Genomic DNA, 5418 nt, shown 5'->3' with positions numbered 1-5418 from the left:
TATGAGATGCGATACACACCACTTGAGAAGTTGTGTCTCGCACTTGTATGGGCCGCACAGAAACTAAGACATTACATGCTCACTCATACAGTGCATGTCGTGTCCAAGATGGACCCTCTCAAATACTTGTTCGAGAAAGCAACGCTCAACGGCAGATTATCAAGGTGGATAGTCAATCTGGCTCAATTTGACTTGAGATTTGTGCCACAAAAAGCCATCAAAGGTTCTGCAGTTTCTGACTTTTTAGCAGACTTTCCGCTAGAAGAAGCTGAAAAAGAAGAAGATGAGTATGATTTCCCTGACGAAGATTTACTCATGACCGAAGATGATAGCTGGACGCTCTATTTCGATGGAGCTTCAAACCAAAAGGGATGTGGTGTAGGAGTCTTTCTCGTATCACCCAATGAAGAGCACATCCCAATTTCCATGAAGCTCGACTTTGATGTCACCAACAATGCCGCAGAATATGAAGCATGCATTTTGGGGTTAGAAACAGCTGTCGCCTTGGGAATTAAGAAACTCAGAATCTACGACGATTCTTCACTAATCATTAACCAAATCTCCAAGAGATGGAAAGTGAGAAGTGAAAGTCTCGCTACGTATCAAGCTCATTTAGAACTCTCATGGAGCAACTAGATGAAGTGGAGTATACGTATTCGCCAAGAGAAGAAAACCAATTTGCCGACGCACTAGCTAAATTAGCATCAATGGTGTGAATTCCAACTAATACAATCAGAATGCCACTGACCATAGAAAGAAGATATGAGCCGGCTTATGTTCATGCACTTGATAATGAACAAGAACCACAAGAAGAATAGGAAGAGCCATGGTATACGGACATCCTTAATTATGTGACAAGAGGAGAATACCCTCCTAATACTGATAAAAGGGCACGCCGTGCTTTGAGGCTCTTGGTCTCACAGTATGTGCTCATCAGGGGAGAACTCCACAAGACAACTGCAATGGGAAGAAATCTCTTATGCATAGCCAAGAAAGAAGCACATAAAACCATGGAAAACCTTCATGCTGGTATATGTGGAACACACATGAATGCAAAGATGTTAGTCCAAAGGATTCAACGACAAGGTTACTATTGGACTACTATGGAGAGAGATTGTCACGAATACGTCAAGAAATGTATGAAGTGTCAAGTCTATGCAAACTTACAGCATGTTCCACTTCGCTTCTCTACACGTATACTTCTCCATGGCCTTTCTCCACTTGGGGCATTGGCATCATTGGAAAAATAACACCACCAGGACAAGGGGGGCATGAATTCATTCTCGTAGCAATCGACTACTTCACCAAATGGGTTGAAGCTGCCTCATATGCCAAGTTGACGGCAAAACACGTAGCTCAATTCATTGAGAAAAATGTCATATGCCGCTACGGGGTACCACACGAGATGATCAGTGATAATGGAACACATTTTCTAGCTGAATGCGCGAAATTATTACAGAAATATCATATCAAGCATCACCGATCATCACCTTACAGACCACAAACAAATAGAGCAGTCGAATCGGCCAACAAAAATGTGAAAACTATCATCGAAAAGATGACAGAAAATTACAAGGATTGGCCAAGTAAGCTACATTTCGCCCTTTGGGGTTATCGAACCTCTGTTCATACATCAACAGGGGCTACCCCTTTCTCTTTGGTCTATGGAGTTGAAGCTGTACAACCAATCGAGCTCGAAATCCCTTCTCTTCGAATCGCATTGGAAAGCCAACTAGATGAAGTCAACTGGATTAGAGCAAGATACGACGAACTGGTCTTGCTTGATGAAAAACGCTTGGCAGCTTTGCATCATGTCCAAACCTACCAACAGCGTATGGCACGACATTTTAATAAGAAATTCAAGACCAGGAATATCAAAGAAGGTGACCTAGTGCTTAAGGCACTTCGCAAAAATGTGTTAGATCCAAGAGGAAAATTCAGACCAAACTGGTCAGGCCCGTACATTGTTAAAGCCATCTTGTCTGACGGAGCGACACAATTGGTAGACATGGACGGTAACGGCTTCCATAATTTAACCAACTTGGATCAACTCAAGAAATTCTATGCCTAGTCGCATGGGTTCATGACCCAATAGAGCTACGTTTGGCCTGATTCCTTTTTAGGATATGTAGGCAACCCCTCAAGGGGGCCCGACCACTTTAAAATAAAAAAAAATCCTCCCTCTGTTGATCAAATATGCGCGTCAGTTCAGCATTGCGTCACGGCCAAAAAAAAAAAGAAGGAAAATTGCCGCGACACGGGACATCCCACCGTGTCACGGTACTGTTCACCGTGACACGGTGGCCTGAACGAAAAAAAGGGGAAGGGAAATTCCCGTGACACGGGATTTTATCCCGTCTGACGGGAGAAGTTCCCGTGCCACGTCACCTTTTGTCGGCAAAAAAAAAAAAAAGGAAAATTGCCGTGACGCGGGAATTTGTACCGTGTCACGGGACCCTTTCACCGTGACACGGTGGAACTTCAGTTTTCCGTTTTATTTTTAGAATAGTGGCACATTCGTTGCGGATTCATTGTTCGAGTTTTTATTTTCGTTCTTCCATTGCGTTCGACTCCTTGACTCGGATAAATAAATAAAAAATAAGTCATTGTAATTTTTATTTTTAAGGCTGAAATAAATGTGCTATTATTATTAAAATAAATGCGACTACAAGTATTGGCATCATATGCCTTATTTAAATAAAAATTAAATCATAAAAAACAAAGCACTATTGATCTAATCTCTCTTCTCTTTAGGAACATCCTTCTCTTGGTCAATTAGGTCGGCCTTCACCATTAATGTGTCTTTCGTAGCCCGAACCGTCACACCCCTAGTCGAACTTTCCCCCCTTTCACCTTTCTTGAATTTTTTCGGTTGTTTCTCCCTATAAACCATCTTTTCTTTACCCTTCCCTTTCACATAATTCTTCTTTCTTGGCATTATAGGAGTCTTAAACTCAATCCTTTGTGTTCTCGGACCTAGACGATCTTTAGGAGGAGCTTTCTTATTTCCAAGACGACTCTTCACATCAGACTTGCGTGATCCGAATCGTTCCCTCCTACTTCTAGGGTTCAACCATGCCTTGTATGCACTAGATAAGGGAGGAGGAGTTTGGTCACTTGCAGAAACGGTCCACAAAGGTCTTCCAATCCAATAAGCCTCGTACTTGTGAACGTTACTTTCATGCAACGATATTTCACGAGGACTATCGTTATAGCGTGGAATTACTTGTTCAAGTCCATACTGCCGTATCAGTCGAGAGGGACAATAAAAGGTCAGTTTGGAGATACTACGAATATGGCAATATGGAGTTTCATTCGTGCCAACCATCCTAGTAAGCCTCCACCAAGGCACCACCCAACGAATGGAAAATTCCCTCTTTGCAAAGAAATGTTTCCAATCTTCATACGACATGTTCGCAGAGTAATTCTTTTTCCTGCGGACTAGGTCGTTAGGGCCATTTTTTTCAACATCGTCGGGGGCTTCGAATAGTTCCAAACGCTCCATCAACCAAAAAAAAAAGAAAGAAAAAAATCAATCGAAAAAAAAAACGTGTAAAATATTCCCGTGACACGGGATTTCATCCCGTCTGACGGGTCCCGTGCCACGACAGCAAAAAAAAAAAATTATCAAGCAGATTCCCGTGACACGGCAGGTTTTGCCGTGTCACGGCAGACACCCACCGTGACACGGTGCCTGTTTTGTGTCACGGGGGCTACTCGGAGCGTATTTTTACCTGCAGTAGTACCAGAGAGCCCTTCCTGATGGCTTTCCGGTCAGCTTTTGCCTCGTCAAGGCCACGAAATGTCTCTCCAAGGAACGTCGGCATAGGAGATCTTCCAGATTCGACATGTTCAAGCACAGACGCTAGAAAAGCATTTCCTACCCTACCTTTGCAAATAAGAGCTTGCTAAACATGCAAAAAATATATTCCCTTCTACGATATACATGTAAGAATCAGAGATAGGGCGATTAAAATATAAATTAGCAAGTTTTTCTAAGTCTACTTCATTACCACAAACAATTCTATTCAAATCTGGATCTGTTAGATTCAGATGGCGTTCAAAATCTTGGTAATAATATTCACGTAGGGTAGGCATGGCAATAAGATTTCTAGCAGGAAATCCAAAGATTGCGCCGAATTCCTCCGGCAAGGGACAGATTTCATCATAATCAAATTTGAAACAGTGTGTTTCTGGACTCCAATAATCTAATGTTGCCCTAAGAAAATCATGTTCAATAGCTACGTGTCGCAGGGCTAGCAAACCCCTGACATGAAATAATTCTAACTCTCTTTTTTCCGGATTGGTCAAAGAATAAGACCAGTCGCGCAATGTATTATCAAAATTCTGAGACATGATTATTGAAATATGAAATTCTAAATTATTTTATGTTTCGTAATTATGCATATCATGAATAAACTGGTCTTATTTTATAGCAAAAGCGCTCGACACTGCCCAGAATTTATCTTTTTATACGCGTAAAACAAACCGCTAAGTAATACGCGTCTCGTGACACGGGAAGTTCCGCCGTGTCACGGGAACTTTTGCCGTGACACGGCAAGTTCTGCCGTGACACGGTGCACAGTGCCGTGTCACGGCACTTCACGCGTTTTCTTTTTTTCATCTTTTCCCGTATCTATCCGGATTTTTTTATAGTATTTTATCTTCACCGTTTATCTGAGAGTTTTATTTCTAATAAAATTCTCACTTTTTTTTATATTCTTATTATTATTATTATCTTCATTTTATTTATTTATTTATTCACCACTTTAAAATTTTATTTCTTTATCACTTTATTTATTTTTTGTCTTTTTATTTCTTTTTCTTTTAGGGAAGGTCGGTACCCTCCATTACTCCACTTATGTTTTTTTTCGTCGCGTCATTAATAAATACACAATCACACACAAGGAGCCTCAAACACACACTAACACACAATAATAAATACATAAACTGTGAATAATGTACAAAAGAGTCGTAATAAATAAACATGTCAAGTGTCATCATAGTATGTACAAATAAAAACCCTCGGTCAAAAGTCTCTAGAGCCAGAATCAGTATCATCTCCACCCTGCGCATATGGGAACGACGAACCGAATAGTCCCTCCACCATCCGAGTACGGGGAGTAGTGTCCCTACTAGTCCCTGTAACCCCAGCAGTAGTCAAGCTCAAGGCAGGACCCGTCCAGCCGGAAAACGGTGTAGACTGGCCCAAAGACACTGGAATCGTCGGTGAAGGCATCGTCCCATACATCGGGACTGAGAACAAGCCCAACACCGGTGGAGGAATCCCTGACTATGGAGCTGAAAATGAACCAGGATCCAAGGGAGTCAAAACAGACCCAAGCTCAGGCTGTGGAGGCTGTGCAAACAACTGACGCTGCCCTTGACTCTAGCCCGGAAAGCGCTGAGAAGACTGAG

Source organism: Chenopodium quinoa, unplaced genomic scaffold (genome assembly GCF_001683475.1).
Source record: "Chenopodium quinoa cultivar QQ74 unplaced genomic scaffold, ASM168347v1, whole genome shotgun sequence".
Taxonomy (NCBI): Eukaryota; Viridiplantae; Streptophyta; class Magnoliopsida; order Caryophyllales; family Amaranthaceae; genus Chenopodium; species Chenopodium quinoa.
The sequence above is the reverse complement of the archived record's forward strand: the minus strand, read 5'-3'. Positions refer to the sequence as shown.